We start from the raw sequence: 17,096 nt of genomic DNA on the forward strand, positions 1-17,096 counted from the left end.
ATAAAATAGAACATGCAAGTCTATGTCTAATACAGTAAGAAAACTGAATACAGATAAAACCTCACCCTCAGAGGTGTTCCAGTAAGCTTCCTTTTACAGACTAGTCTCCTTCTAGTCTGGGTCTAGCAATCACTCACACCCCCTGTAGTAACGGTCCTTTGTCCCAGTTTCTTTCAGGTATCCTTTGGGGGTGGAGAGGCTATCTCTTGAGCCAGCTGAAGACAAAATGGAGGGGTCTGCCAGGGGGTTAAATAGACTCTCTCTTGTGGGTGGATACCCCTCCCTCCCCCTGTGTAGAATCCCAGCTACAAGATGGAGTTTTGGAGTCACATGGGCAAGTCACATGTCCATGCATGACTCAGAACTTACAGGTAGCAGCCATGGTTCACATGCTACCTTGAATGTCCTCAAGTAGACTTCTTATATGGACTGGAGCCTTCCAAGATCCATTGTCTGTTAAGTGTTTCTTGACTGGGCACTTAATTTGCACATTCCTTTCTCAAGAAGCTGACCAAATGCTTTACTAAGGTTACTTAAAATCAAGAAAGTACACAGCCAATATTCCTAATTTCGAGTACAAAAATGGCATATGCATACAAATAGGATGAATAAATTCAGTAGATCATAACCTTTACAGAGATATGTTACATGGCACATGTAGCATAAAACACATTCCAGTTATGTCATATATACAGTCATAAGCATATTTCCACAAGGCATTATGGGATGCAACATCATACCAGGACAGTTGATATTCCTACAGTACTGTAAGGAGGCCATTCACTGGGATATCCAGGGAGCACTATGGAGAGCAGGCACCATAGGAACTGCAGCCCAAGAGACCAAGAGTAACAGTACCCTGTGGGCCTCTGATTGTCAAAGTCCCCTATTTAATCCCCCAGGGTTTCCTCAGGAAGTTGTCTGGGCAGCCATGCAGACTCCTGCCTGCTGCAGTGCTAGACTCTACTTGATTGCCAGCCCCTGATTCTGACCCTGATTCCTGCCTTTGATTCTAACCTGGTATTGCCTCTGACCGCTGGTCTTTGACCCTGGCTTGACTCTGACTCTTGGTTCTAGAACCTGATTCTTGCAATTCCTTCATTCCTGCCCAGTGACCACCTTTCCCTGCTGGGCAGACCTCAGCCTAGGTGTGACTGGTAGGCAAGACTGCCTATGCCTTGGTCCATTACAATGGGAAAATGAACTGTGTAACATATTACTGTCACAAAGGAAACCACAGAGTGGTAAGAGAAGATGGGAATGACATTCTGAAATTGTGGGAAAAGGAACATTTTATCATTGTTGGCATGGATACTACGAGGAGTGGGACAATAAATTATTTCTTTTTTTTATTTCCCTGCACATGTGTAACTGTGTGAAGAAGGGAGTTTTAGCCTGCCGAGAGGCTGTCAGATCTCAAGCCAAAAAGAAAAGCTAAAGATGATCTGTTTCATGGAGTACACAGTTAATCCCCAGAGAGGGCCCTGAAGGCAGACATGTGGAGGGAAGTTTTCCTGAATGCATAAAAGGTCGAAATGGAGTGAAAGGCCCTTGGGAGGGGCTTTATGCAGACAATGCAGAGACAAACAGCTATGATAAAGCACCTTTTGCTGCAAAAGCACCTGGGAGCCCTTCTTATAGTCCAGGACTCCATTGTGCTAGGCGCTGTATAAACACAGAAGAGAAAGACAGTTACTGCCCCAAGGAACTTACAATCTAAGGGTAGGTCTTCACTACCCACCGGATCAGCAGGTAGTGATCGATCTATCAGGGATCGATTTATTGCATCTCATCTAGACGCGATAAAATTGATCCCTGAACGCACTCCCCGTCGACTCTGGAACTCCAGCTCGCGAGAGGCAGAAGCGGAGTCGATCGGGGACCAGCAGTGGTCAACTTGCTGCCGTCCTCATGGCCAGGTAAGTTGACCTAAGATATGCCGACTTCAGCTATGCATATCTTAGGTCGACCCTCCCCACCCAAGTGTAGACCAGAGCTAAGTAGAAGACAAGAAACAACAGATGGATACAAACAGACAGAGGAGTACATGGTCAGCATGGCAGATTGTGGTCTCAGCACATCAGCAACCTAACCATTGTCAAGTTTTCACCTGGGTCAAATTTCAACTGTTGTCACCTCTGATGACATTTGTCCCAACCCTGACCCTCCCTTCATCCCCACTGTGATGAATTGGGGGTGCAATCCAAACCAGTGAGAGGTTGTGTCTGTTTGCCCTGCAACCCTGGGTGACTTACAATTCTTTGCTGCTGTAGCTCCCAGCCTGGGACTCTCCTGCCAGCCCACAAGCATATAGGTCACATCCTGAGTGTCTGTGCACTTGACAGCCCTGGTTCAGCAGCTCTGACCCTAGCAGTTCTGTGTACAACCCCACCACCCCACTCTAGCTTCCACCAGAATTGGTTACAACCAGCAAGGTGACCCCAACACACTCCCAGGCTCAGATTTCTACAAAACTGTCTCCCCTGAAATGTCCAGCTCTCCCCTGGAACATTCAGAGATGTATAAAGGTTTGTTGCTCCCATAAAGAGTGGAGTCAGCAGTCACTTCAAGTCAAACACAGCACTGAGTTGGTTTATAGTAAAAATAAAGCACATTTATTAACAGGACATAAGTGATGCCAAGTAAAAGGAATAATGTTAGAAAAGGTTACATGCAAATAAATGTGAAAACACACACCTAAAAGTCTAAACCTTAATTTAGCAAGGTACAGGCTTTGTTCAAGATGGTTTCTTGAACTTATATTCAGTTCCCAGAGACTTCAACTACCCCTTGGTTTGAAGGACCCGTCTTTATCAGCTTGCAAGAGCTCTGGCCTCTTGTGTCTCTCTAGTGATGAATGCCAAATATGGCTTCTGCCCTTGCTTATAAGTTCCAAAGTTCAATGACCTTGTTTCCAGAGGCAGGATGACCTTATGCTGTTCTTCCCTTCCTGTGGATTTTCAATCCCTCTGCTGATTTTCATGTAAATGGGGCTTCCATTGTTTTGATCACAACTTGCTTAATTTAATTGGGGACAGGTAGATAGCTGCCTTCCCTCCTGTCTGGAAGAGAGCTGTTTCTCCGTGTGTTTGGACAAACACTTTAAACCATGTTACCAATGAGAATCTACAATTCCTTATAGTGTTAATACAGACATTTCATTATTATATTAATCACCAGCATGTCATAGACTTTCATAAAATATTTCACTCAATACACTTTCAGAATATAGTAATATTGTGTAGACTCAGTTCATTCAATTGCTTATTGCTTGAGATTCAGCTCCCCTATCTTTATAGTCCAGTAAACCTTTTCAATGTACTCTTTGAGAAGTAAAACCCAAACCAAGCTTCTCTCACCTGCTGGGTGTAAATGCCATTCTATCTCCTCCTTCACTTGTTAGATTAATAGTTTTGTTTACCTAATATGTAAATGGACTTTTGTTGTCTCTGCCTCAGGACCTGGCTAGTCAGAGAGGCAAACAAATTCCTTTGTGTGGGGTAGACTCTAACTTTAACTCTCTATTTCATGCCTGGTTTAAACACATTTTAGTCATAATTCCAGCCTATTATGTACACACTTCACACATGCAAGAATATCAATGATCAGTGAATTATTAGTTTTCCAATATTGTGCATACCACCTAGCAGAGAAAGGTTATGACAGCTGTAAATTGGGGTACACTGAACTGGTCAGGGCAGCTGAAACATTACTTGTGAGCCTCCTGCCCTTTGGTATTGGGATTCTCTTAGTGTCACACAACCCTCTCCACCTCCACACCCATCCTCACCACCGCCTCTGTCCCTCTCGTGTCACCACTCCTAGCTACAGCCAGGCCAGTAATTGTTGTTTCGGTTCAGACAACAAACTGAGAAATCAGAAAAAAAAATTGGTTCGGCCCTGAAACTGTTTGAGACTTGTCAGCAAATCAGAAGTGTCCATTGTGGGTCATACAGAAACAGTGTGTGCTCCCCCTTGTAACCGTTAGCCCCGTGATTAGGACACTTGTCTGGGGCATGGGAGATCCTGGTTTGAGTCCCTGCTCAGAAGCAGGGGCTTGAATTCAGGTAATCCATCCCTGTGCCACAGGCAAGTGCACTAATCACCAGACCGTGAACTATTCCAGGTGGGAATGCTCTCAGTGTCTCCTGTTGAAGCTGTTCCACTTTACATGTTCCAATTCTGAAATCATGGAAATGACTAGTGAAGGTACATGCCACTATTGGGTGGGGGGTGGGGGGCAGCAGTTTGTAGGGGGATGGACTGAGTTGACCTGGGGCATGGCTGGGGAAGCGTGGCTGAAGCAGGGGCAGGAGTCCCAACTGGGAGTGGGTAGTGGGAGTGAGGGGCCAAGCTCAGTGTGCAGCTTGAGTTTCATAACCAAGGTACGGTGCAGCCCTCCAGTGATATTTATGCAGCAGCATAGGGTAGGAGACAGCAAGGAGCAACTTCTTACATGCTCGAGTCTGAACATTTCTCCATCTATGATGGCTATGCCCTCCTCAGAGACACTTCAGAAGGAATCCTCCCTTTGCTGTTTGACCTGCAAGTTGGATGACCCCCAATAGCTTCCCCACACCTGTCAGCTCTTGTTTGGAGTCCTAGGGGTACATGTCTCAGCAGGGTCATTCGCTTTACATAGGCAACAATCCTGACTCCCCCCACCCCTATGTAAGTCTCATCTCCCGTGTCCCATTTCTCTACGATAAGAACAGACCTTCATCCTCAAAAAGAAAGAGGTCCTGTCATAAATATAAAGGGAAGGCTAACCATCTTTAAATCCCTCCTGGCCAGAGGAAAAAAAACCCTTTCACCTGTAAAGGGTTAAGAAGCTAGGAGAACTTCACTGGCACCTGACCAAAATGACCAATGAGGAGACAAGATATTTTCAAAAGCTGGGAAGAGGGAGAACATCAAAGGGTGTGTGTCTGTCTGGGTGAGGCTTTTGCCAGGGACAGAACAGGAATGGAGTCTTAGAACTTAGTGATTAATCTAGCTAGATATGCGTTAGATTATGATTTATTTAAATGGCTGAGAAAATAAGTTGTGCTGAATAGAATGAATATTCCTGTCTGTGTGTCTTTTTGTAACCTAAGGTTTTGCCTAGAGGGATTCTCTATGTTTTGAATCTAATTACCCTGTAAGGTATTTACCATCCTGATCTTACAGAGGCAATCCTTTTCTTTTTATTATATCTTCTATTAAAATGTTTCTTTTCAAGAACTGAACGCTTTTTTTCATTGTTCTAAGATCCAAGGGCTTGGGTCTGTGGTCACCTATGCAAATTGGTGAGGATTTTTACCAAACCTTCCCCAAGAAGTAGGGTGAAAGGGTTGCGAGGATTTTGGGGGGGAAAGATGTTTCCAAACAACGCTTTCTCAGGAACCCAGAGAAACGTTTGGTGGTGGCAGTGGAAAACCAAGGGCAAAGGGTAAAATAGTTTGTGCCTTGGGGAAATTTTAACCTAAGCTGGTAAAAGTAAGCTTAGGAGGTTTTCATGCAGGTCCCCACATTTGTACCCTAGAGTTAAAAGTGGGGAAGGAACCTTGACAGGTCCCCTAGGGTCTGTTCAGCTCCTCTAGTTGCCTCGATTTGGCCCTTCAACAGGGCCTTCAGCAGTGTCTTAAAGTGGGGACAGGCCAGCTATAACAGAACTGGATACGGCAATTTACATGCTAGATGTACTGTGATGTGGTCTGTTGGTCCACCTGCTGTCAGACAGACCTTCACAAAGGGATAGCCCTTCACATCCCCATGGAGGCACGTCAGGGGCATGGTGCCTTACAAATGAACCTTTGCCTCCCTCAGCAGGTCTTCTCTCACTAGGGTCTGCTCGCATCCTGAGTCCACCAAGGCTGGCTCCTCCTGGTCATTGATGTGCACCACGGTGGTCAATTTGGGTTGTCTGGCATTTTAATTGAGTCTGGGGAAGGTCAAGCTGCCCCCATAATTACACTTTATGGTCTCACAATCCCTCCTGATATGTTCTTCTTGCCCACATACGAAACAGATCACTCTCACCAGTGGGCCCAGTAATGGTGTATTATTCAGGGTTTTGGCCTTCCCGGATTTTCTTGTCTTGGCCTTCAGAGAATGGGATGGGTAGTAAGTTGGGTCCAATCTCTGGCATGAGGACTTATCTCCTGGAGGTGAGGCTGCCATCCACCCTGTGGCCTCAGAATGACTGTTCCCTCTCTCTCCTACTCTACTTGACTTCGGGGAGGCAAGCTCTGCCCTCCCAGGTCGAATCAGTGGGATGTCAGCTTGAGATAGGTCTTTGCTAGTCTCACTGCTTCTTCCAGCGCCTCTGGATGGTGCTCTGTACCCATTCATGCATGGGCTTGGGCAGGGCGCCGGGGGCAGTGCAGAGGAACTAGGTCAGCTACTTGCCTGCTTGTCCTGGCCTCAGGCCTTAACCACTTGCAGCTGACATCCTTGAGCCTCAGCAACAGGGTGTGAGGCCACATAGACAGGCTTAATCATTCTCGAAATGGTGGTGGTAAGTCTCTTCAATTAATTGCAGTCTGTTGAATATGGCTGCCTTCACCGTTGGCTAGTTCAGGGCAGATGGGTGGTTGAAGGCCCTATAATGGGCTTGCACCTACCCAGTCAAGACAGGCATGAGGTGGATGTCCAGCATTCACTAGCCCGATTGTTGAGTTGTGGCCTGGACCTCCTGCTGTTGCTGCTGGGTGGCTGCTGGCAGCTCATTTTGCTGTTGCTGGGCCTGCAACAGCTGTAGTGTCTAGGCTTATGTCAGGGTTCCCTCCCCACTCTGAACGCTAGGGTACTAACATGGGGACCCGCATGAAAGACCCCCTAAGCTTATTTTTACCAGCTTAGGTTAAAAACTCCCCAGGAACAAATTTTCCCTTGTACCTTGGGTTTAAGTAACGCTGCCATCACCAAGTGATTTAACAAAGAACTATGGAAAAGGACCACTTGGAGTTCCTTTTCCCACAGCAATCCCCCCAAGCCCTTACACCCCCTTTCCTGGGGAGGCTTGAGAATAATATCCTAACCAATTGGTTACAAAATGATCAAAGACCCAAACCCCTGGGTCTTGGAACAATGGAAAAAATCAGTCAGCTTCTTAAAAGAAGGATTTTATTTAAAGGAAAGGTAAAAGAATCACCTCTGTAAAATCAGGATGGTAAATACTTTACAGAGTCATCAGATTCAAAACACAGAGGATTCCCCTCTGGGCAAAACCTTGAAGTTACGGAAAACAGGAATAAACCTCCCTCTTAGCACAGGGAAAATTCACAAGCAAAACAAAAGATAAACTAATCCGCCTTGCCTGGCTTACCTATACTGGTTGCGATATTGGAGACTTGGATGAGAATGGGTTGGAGAAGATGGATTTCTGTCTAGCCCGTCTCAGTCCCAAGAGAGAACACACACACAAATAAAAAGCACAAAAAAACCCTTTCTCCCCCCCCGCCAAGATTTGAAAGTATCTTCTTTCCCCATTGGTCCTGTTGGTCAGGTGCTAACCCGGTTATCTGAGCTACTTAACCCCTTACAGGTAAGGAGGAATTCTAGGCTACCCTTAGCTGTATGTTTATGACAGCTTTTATCTGCTGCAGCTGATCATGGGCAATGGGTTGCTGGTCTAAGACAGTGGCCTGCTGCTGGCCAAGTAACCATACAGCCTCCTCCATCTTGGGCCCTATTGGGTTTCAATATATATGTTTCAGTTCTGTGGGGCTGGGATACAGTGAGAAATCCCACTTCTTATATCACATGTGAGTCGGTGCACCAGTCCAACAGTGCCCCTCCTGGCCAAGCAGGGCATGGCACTAGCTCCCTCAGCTCAGCAGGGCCATCAATCTATTCCTGCTACCCAGAAATCTGAAAAACCCTCTCTGATCTCAGGTCTGTAAGGGGGTTGGTAGGGAAACCCAGACCCACTCACTCCACTGGGTCCCAGCTCAGGACCCTCAAGCTAGACATGCCGGATGTGGATTTGCCGACTCTGACAGTGCCCTGAGCACCTTCCTACCTTCCCCAAGGCCTCTGCAGGCTCATCAGTCTGTTGGTCCTTTTGTCCCTTGCTGGGGTGTTGTCCCTGGGCTGCTCTTTAGCAGTTTGCTGACAGGAATTACTTTCTCCAGTCTGCTCACTCCTCTGGTAGCCTGCCCACCCCTCTGCTTGCCAGCCCTTTTATCCTACCAGCTGCTGTGAGACTGCCTTTTGGTTGCTGGGTGAGTGTGGAGTACATACACCTGATGACAGGCACCTAGGATTCTACTGGAGTCCATTTGGATGTGCCCACTCTTCCAAAGACTGCAAAACGTAACCAGCCCCCATGGGGTTCAGAGAACCTGGTCTCGCTGCTTCTGAACATGAGCTTGAAAAGATGAACTCAGACTGCCCATGGGGCAAACTGAACTGGGCTAAGGGCACCCCAAACTGTGCCCCTGAGGCTCCAGAATTTTCCCTAGACAAGGGAGCCCCAAATGACACCTAAATTTAGCTCATGCCATGTGAACAAGATAGACATGCCTAGGCCCACTGGCCTCTTCATGGATCCAGTGGTAGTCAGGAGCCAAGGCTCCATGGGAATCTCAGCCTCCAGATGGGATCCTGTGTTTACAGCAGATCACATCAGATTGGTCAGAAACCTGATTGAAAGTTGTTGGGACAGGGACTTAGAAAGTGCTCTGACACTTATTGCTCTGCCCAGGATTTCAGCTGAGTTATGGATGTCTGAGCTCTTAGCTCTGCCTTAAAGCTTGTTTATTGCCCATGAAATGTTGGTCATCCCTGATTAGGATGTCACGGTCACTGAGTTTTGTGTCCATTCTCATTACTTGACTCTGGCCTATTAACTGTCCTCTGTTCCTGGTGACTAAAAATCACATTAAAAAGGGAAAGAAAATGTGTTTGGTGAATGTGACACATGTCAGACAAAGAAAAAGTTATTTAATAAATTGATTCAAACAAGAATATTGAATGGGTGGGGAAATGCCATATTTCCTCCCTTGCTCAGAGTCGCTGTGTGCAGTTGATTGTTCCTTCCTAAATGGAGCACTTTGCATTTGTCCTTCTTGAATTCAAATTTTAACAAAAATAACAAAAATAACAAAAATTGAAAACTTTAAAATTTCCCCCTGCCCTATCTTCCTGGACACTTGGGGATCTCTGTGGAAGAAGAGAATGGAGCCATTTCAAGGCAGCACCCTGCACCCCAGCCATAGCATGTAGACCAGCCACAAAACAAATGTCAAGGATGACAGAAGCTGATGGCAGATCTAAGAGAGCCAGCACAGCTAGGAGGAGATCATCAACAAATGAAATCAGATCAGTTTCCGTGCCATGCCCAGGATTTGTCCTGACCAAGACAACTCAGGTACAGCAGGAGACCTCAGGTGACATCAGAGTAGCTTCCTTGCAACCTGCTCAATGAAATTATCAGAACATGGAGAGTAAAGGCAGGGCAATGAGAACTTGAAGTCATGGCTTCTTGTGCATTGACCTAACAATGGATCATTTGAGTGAGGATGGCTCTGTGCTCTTCCATACCAAGGCGTTAATGGTCTCAGCCAGTAGTGGACACAATGACCCCACCCTTGCATAATAGGTTTTGGTCTAACATGGAAGTTGCAGGCTATAGATCCCCATAACAGCCAGTGCCATCATGAGCTGTAGTAATCAAAACCCATGGGGATCTGTGCCATGTCAGGGGCTTTTGCCCCCTGCTGACATGGCATAGATCCCCATGGATTCAGCCAAACAAGTCTGGAGCCCATCAGCCATGTCTCTGAAGTACTAGGTGGATGTTTCTCATTATGAGAACCATCCAAATCTGCTGCTGAGGGCAAATAGTCTGGGTTCACGTGGATCCACCACCCCGAGCAATTCCTCAGGCAAGGATATCTCAGAAATGGTGGTGGAAAAAATTACAGATTTTGTCTCCTTAGTCCCAGCCTTGGCATAACAGGGTATCAAATGCTCCTCACTTCCCTACAGCCACAGAAGACTGTACAACTCTCAGTTGGGAAAGATAAGAGGTTTTCTTCCCACGGCTATGGGGAATGTAGGTCAGTGCCTAATTTGTAGAGTGCAGTCATTGATTAGACATGCTCGTAGGTGCCACACTTGGTTTTGTCTTGCTTGGGGCAACCAAGTCTCCTCCTCAACGCTTAGCCAGACCGTCAGCAGTTGTGATCATTTACCATTTGGAAAAACAAGAGCAAATGATTATCCCAGGAACTACCTCTTCCCACTGGGACGAGACGGAGGCGCAGTAATGCGACCCTTTCCCTGGTCTACCAGTAATGGCTTCATGCTGTGCGACCTGAGCCATTGAGTCTTTCTCGGCGACTTCCTTTGCCTTGGGTAGCGAGGTGCAGCTGCTGCCCTGCATCTTCATCACCTGTGTCAGCCATCATTGGATTTGCCCACCTCGCATAATGCCCAAGGTGATATTTCAGACAAGCCTTCATTGCTGATGGCATAGCTCCAACGAGCAGTCCCTTACTTCAGATTTTACACGCGCTCCACCACAATGAGGTACATGTCAGACTCGGTCTGCTCTAAGATATTAGGTATTTGGGACCAAGCAGGCTGGCTGGGAGTGCTAACAAGCCTTTCTACCAAAGCAGCAGCTGGTGTGCATTGTGGGCAGCATTTCTAACCATCACACGGAAATGTGGTCTGATTCCATTTACAGCAGAAGCTTTGCTCTCTCCACCCAAAATCCACTTGAAGTCTGGAGGGTATGTGTCACTGGCCATTGGGATTGTGCAAATCCTGTTTGGTGGCTACCTTCCTACCATTATCTGTTGTGCAGCAGTGGATTCTATTGCAGCACTGATTGACAAGTGATCTCCTACACACAGGGAGAGGTTACTTGGCTTCAATCTGCTTTTGAAACTGTCTGTTGTTAGCAGGAATGAATTGGAGAGATCTTTGGCTCTAGGGTCAATCACATGGAGAAGGTGCTGATAGGGCTGTGTCGTCACCCACAGATACTTGGTTTATTTGATTTTTCTATCCTTCACACAGTCACGCGTATGCTAAAGTCTGTGTTAGTCTCATTGGTCCTTCAACATACATACCCTGGGACATCTCACTTGCTATAGTGCAGTGCCTATACCTAGACTAGAAGCACGCAATTACCCATGTGCTTACAAAACTGCATCAGGTACATTAAACCACGTGCTTGTGAAGCCTTTGAATATTATTGCAAGTCTGCAGTGATTTGGCTGGATTTCATCTGCAAAGCACAGGATCCAGGTAAAAGCTGATCAGTCAGAGCAGTCTCAGCCATTCTACAGAGACACATGACCTCCACAGCTGCCTTTTTGAAAGTGCCTCCAGTGATGTGGGTCACGTTGGGATATTGTACCTGGCAGGACAGAATAGGAGTGTTTGGGATGAACCCCAGTTACATCCTAGGCACGATGCAGGCCCCTGTCGTGTGTCTGCTGGGCTCCTGCAAACAGAACTCTAGGGTGGGTTCCAAGAATATGTTGTGTCTGTTCATTACCGGTGTCCTCACTGCTGTGTGGGGGAATCTTGGGGTGTTTGTCTGCTAGCGGACTTCGGCCATGTCTTCTCTTTCTGCCCTCCCCACCCCCAACAGATTCTGTGCCAATGCCTCAGACACCCCTGGGGAAATGTGCTTGCAGTTATATGGGGTGACACACAGGCCCCTTGGTGGTTCACATCTCTGTTTTAACAACTCTTGTCAGGTCTGACACACTCACTACACCTGACACACTGTTATAATTTGGATCTGAAGGTGTCATGTAAGATATCATATACAAGCTGGTAACATTCTGGTTCCAAAAATAATTGTGTGATATATGTATGGGCTGCGTATACAGAGTTATGGATATGTGCTAGTGATCTAGTCTTTTGTTCTTAACGTGTTTGGCAAGCAATACATAAGCCCAGTCTGCCCTAGACAAAGGAATGTGTATTTGCTTGTCTGACAAGCCTGGTTGTCAGGCTGAGACAATGGAGGTACATTTCATAGAATATCAGGGTTGGAAGGGACCTCGGGAGGTCATCTAGTCCAACCCCCTGCTCAAAGCAGGACCAATCCCCAACTGAATCATCCCAGCCAGGGCTTTGTCAAGCCTGACCTTAAAAACCTCTAAGGAAGGAGATTCCACCACCTCCCTAGGTAACCTATTCCAGTGCTTCACCACCCTCCTAGTGGAAAAAGTTTTTCCTAATATCCAACCTAAACCTCCCCCACTGCAACTTGAGACCATTACTCCTCGTTCTGTCATCTGCTACCACTGAGAACAGTCTAGATCCATCCTCTTTGGAACCCCCTTTCAGGTAATTGAAAGCAGCTATCAAATCCCCCCTCATTCTTCTCTTCCGTAGACTAAACATCCCCAGTTCCCTCAACCTCTCCTCATAAGTCATGTGTTCCAGTCCCCTAATCATTTTTGTTGCCCTCCGCTGGACTCTCTCCAATTTATCCACATCCTTCTTGTAGTGCGGGGCTCAAAACTGGACACAGTACTGCAGATGAGGCCTCACCAATGTCGAATAGAGGGGAATGATCATGTCCCTTGATCTGCTGGCAATGCCCCTACTTATACATCCCAAAATGCCATTGGCCTTCTTGGCAACAAGGGCACACTGTTGACTCATATCCAGCTTCTTGTCCACTGTAACCCCTAGGTCCTTTTCTGCAGAACTGCTGCCAAGCCATTCGGTCCCTAATCTGTAGTGGTGCATGGGATTCTTCCATCCTAAGTGCAGGACTCTGCACTTGTCCTTGTTGAACCTCATCAGATTTCTTTTGGCCCAATCCTCCAATTTGTCTAGGTCCCTCTGTATCCTATCCCTACCCTCCAGCATATCTACCTCTCCTCCCAGTTTAGTGTCATCTGCAAACTTGCTGAGGGTGCAATCCACACCATCCTCCAGATCATTTATAAGATATTGAACAAAACCGGCCCCAGGACCGACCCTTGGGGCACTCCACTTGATACCGGCTGCCAACTAGACATGGAGCCATTGATCACTACCCGTTGAGCCTGATAATCTAGCTAGCTTTCTATCCACCTTAGAGTCCATTCATCCAGCCCATACTTCTTTAACTTGCTGGCAAGAATACTGTGGGAGACCGTGTCAAAAGCTTTGCTAAAGTCAAGGAACAACACGTCCACTGCTTTCTCTTCATCGACAGAACCAGTTATCTCGTCATAGAAGGCAATTAGATTAGTCAGGCATGACTTGCCCTTGGTGAATCCATCTAAATCCATTTACATGTAAGATAAACAAAGCTAGAAGTAAGGATCAGCATGACTTGAAGTCTGGGCGGTAGGGCTAGCAGGCAACCAACATCCCATGCTCCCACCCAGCAGCAGCAGCTGTAATTGGGCTACTTCCTGTGATCCACAATCTGCAGAGGCTGAACACCACAGGAAATTCCACCTTAAGTGATCTGACTGACGGTGGTTTTAGCAATCCCTTATTAGGGCATTGATCCTATATAAACCCCTGGGATAGAGAATAAGACGGAGAATATCTTATTGCCCTATATAAATCCATGGTACGCCCACATCTTGAATACTGCGTATAGATGTGGTCTCCTCATCGAAAAAAAGATATACTGGCATTAGAAGAGGTTCAGAGATGGGCAACTAAAATGATTAGGGGTTTGGAATAGGTCCCATATGAGGAGAGATTAAAGAGGCGAGGACTTTTCAGCTTGGAAAAGAGGAGACTAAGGGGGGATATGATAGAGGTATATAAAATCATGAGTGGTGTGGAGAAAGGGAATAAGGAAAAGTTATTTACTTGTTCCCATAATATAAGAACTAGGGGCCACCAAATGAAATTAATGGGCAGCAGGTTTAGAACAAATAAAAGGAAGTTCTTCTTCACACAGCGCACAGTCAACCTGTGGAACTCCTTGCCTGAGGAGGTTGTGAAGGCTAGAACTTTAACAGGGTTTAAAAGAGAACTAGATAATTTCATAGAGGTTAAGTCCATTAATGGCTATTAGCCAGGATAGGTAAGGAATGGTGTCCCTAGCATCTGTTTGTCAGAGGATGGAGATGGATGGCAGGAGAGAGATCACTTGATCATTACCTGTTAGGTTCACTCCCTCTGAGGCACCTGGCATTGGCCACTGTCAGCAGACAGAATACTGGGCTGGATGGACCTTTGGTCTGACCCAGTATGGCCATTCTTACGTTCTTGTGTTCTTATGGCATACCAGGAAGTGTCCAGGCAGGAAGGTGGAGATTTAGCTAGCTGTCATAACTTGCTTCTCTGTTCCTCAACCCGTGGAACTGACCTTGACTCTGAATTGGATTCTGACTCCTAATTGACCCATGGGTTCCCAACCTGGGCCCTGATACCTGGTATTGACCCTCAGCATGATTCCTGACTCTGACTCCAGTTTGACTCTTGACACCGATACTGGCTCTGACCCCTGGCTTCAGTTCTGAGATCCCAAGCTCCTGTCATTAGTCCTGTCTATCTTTGCCCAGGATCCTGAGACTATCAAGCTAACCAGTATATCGTCTACAACCAGCAGGGGAAATGAACTCTATTTGGGGATATACTTCAGATGAATACATATCAAAGGCTTATTAGACTATAAAGAGAAGAGGAGAGAACCCCTAAGTTATTCGAGAGTGCTCATCCGAGAGTGCTGAAGGAATTGGCGGCTGTGATTGCAGAGCCACTGGCCATTATCTTTGAAAACTCGTGGCGAACCGGGGAAGTCCCGGATGACTGGAAAAAGGCTAATGTAGTGCCAATCTTTAAAAAAGGGAAGAAGGAAGATCCTGGGAACTACAGGCCAGTCAGCCTCACCTCAGTCCCTGGAAAAATCATGGAGCAGGTCCTCAAAGAATCAATCCTGAAGCACTTGCATGAGAGGAAAGTGATCAGGAACAGCCAGCATGGATTCACCAAGGGAAGGTCATGCCTGACTAATCTAATCACCTTTTATGATGAGATTACTGGTTCTGTGGATGAAGGGAAAGCAGTGGATGTATTGTTTCTTGACTTTAGCAAAGCTTTTGACATGGTCTCCCATAGTATTCTTGTCAGCAAGTTAAGGAAGTATGGGCTGGATGAATGCACTATAAGGTGGGTAGAAAGCTGGCTAGATTGTCGGGCTCAACGGGTAGTGATCAATGGCTCCATGTCTAGTTGGCAGCCGGTATCAAGTGGAGTGCCCCAAGGGTTGGTCCTGGGGCCGGTTTTATTCAATATCTTCATAAATGATCTGGAGGATGGTGTGGATTGCACTCTCAGCAAATTTGCGGATGATACTAAACTGGGAGGAGTGGTAGATACGCTGGAGGGGAGGGATAGGATACAGAAGGACCTAGACCAATTGGAAGATTGGGCCAAAAGGAATCTGATGAGGTTCAATAAGGATAAGTGCAGGGTCCTGCACTTAGGACGGAAGAACCCAATGCACAGCTACAGACTAGGGACCGAATGGCTAGGCAGCAGTTCTGCGGAAAAGGACCTAGGGGTGACAGTGGACGAGAAGCTGGATATGAGTCAGCAGTGTGCCCTTGTTGCCAAGAAGGCCAATGGCATTTTGGGATGTATAAGTAGGGGCATAGCGAGCAGATCGAGGGACGTGATCGTTCCCCTCTATTCGACATTGGTGAGGCCTCATCTGGAGTACTGTGTCCAGTTTTGGGCCCCACACTTCAAGAAGGATGTGGATAAATTGGAGAGAGTCCAGCGAAGGGCAACAAAAATGATTAGGGGACTGGAACACATGAGTTATGAGGAGAGGCTGAGGGAGCTGGGATTGTTTAGCCTGCAGAAGAGAAGAATGAGGGGGGATTTGATAGCTGCTTTCAACTACCTGAAAGGGGGTTCCAAAGAGGATGGCTCTAGACTGTTCTCAATGGTAGCAGATGACAGAATGAGGAGTAATGGTCTCAAGTTGCAGTGGGGGAGTTTTAGATTGGATATTAGGAAAAACTTTTTCACTAAGAGGGTGGTGAAACACTGGAATGCGTTACCTAGGGAGGTGGTAGAATCTCCTTCCTTAGAGGTTTTTAAGGTCAGGCTTGACAAAGCCCTGGCTGGGATGATTTAACTGGGAATTGGTCCTGCTTTGAGCAGGGGGTTGGACTAGATGACCTTCTGGGGTCCCTTCCAACCCTGATATTCTTATGATTCTATGATTCTATGATTCTATTCCTCACCTGAACAGTCAAAGAAACCAAGCACTTTCAGCTCTGTGTGTTGGACCCTGGCTAAAGAATGAGTCAGTCATACTGGAGGAGTGTGGTGAGAAAAACTTCTTTGAACAAGACACTCAAGTTTCTTAAGATAAGTTTTAGTCTTCGAAGTGTCTTTCTACTTTCATTTGCTTGTAACTGTTTCTCTCCTTATTCCTTATACTTGGTATCACTTAAACCTATGTCGTTTTGTTATTTTACTCTGCCCATAAACCATCTCAGTGCTTTGATTGAAGGGGAGAGTTTGTCAAGCCCAGTTAACTTGATAAGCTCTTGTGTACTGTCTCTTTAAAAGGAACAGCAAACCTGACAAGGTTTTGTAGGTGCTCCAGTAAGAGGGGCTGAGCAGTACATAGAGAAAGGTTTTATGGGGAGAACTGGGGGCTGGGAGCATTGTTGAGGTCACCCTGCAAAGAGTAACTGGGTGGAGCAAGGCAGGGTGTGAACTTCAGGCTTGTCTGCTGGCTGTTGGTTTCAGGGCTGTGAGCCAAAGCAGCAAACATTTAAGGAACCCAGAGATGCAAGGCAGGTGTTGATTGAACCCCTTACTGGCCTGGGTGAACCCTGAAGCATCACATATGGCTAAGTTACCCATTTCTCTGTGGCTCAGCTCGTCACCTGTACACTGGGGATAGTGACATTTATGTGACTCACAGGGTTGTTGTGAGGGAAAACTGATGAATGTCTGGGAGGTGCTCAGATATTACAGTGACGGTGGCCATAAGAGTACCTAGATAGTTCAGTTGCTTGATATTTTAAAATGTAGCCAGGATGCTTATTTACTTGTGTATATTTCTGTTGAGGGTGTGTGTACCTTGATGGGTTATCTCACAAGAGAGATTCATATTTGACTTTCAAGGCTTAGAAAGGACGATTATGATCATCTAGTCTGAC

This window comes from Lepidochelys olivacea (assembly GCF_965140295.1).
Source record: "Lepidochelys olivacea isolate rLepOli2 genome assembly, chromosome: 1".
Lineage (NCBI taxonomy): Eukaryota > Metazoa > Chordata > Testudines > Cheloniidae > Lepidochelys > Lepidochelys olivacea.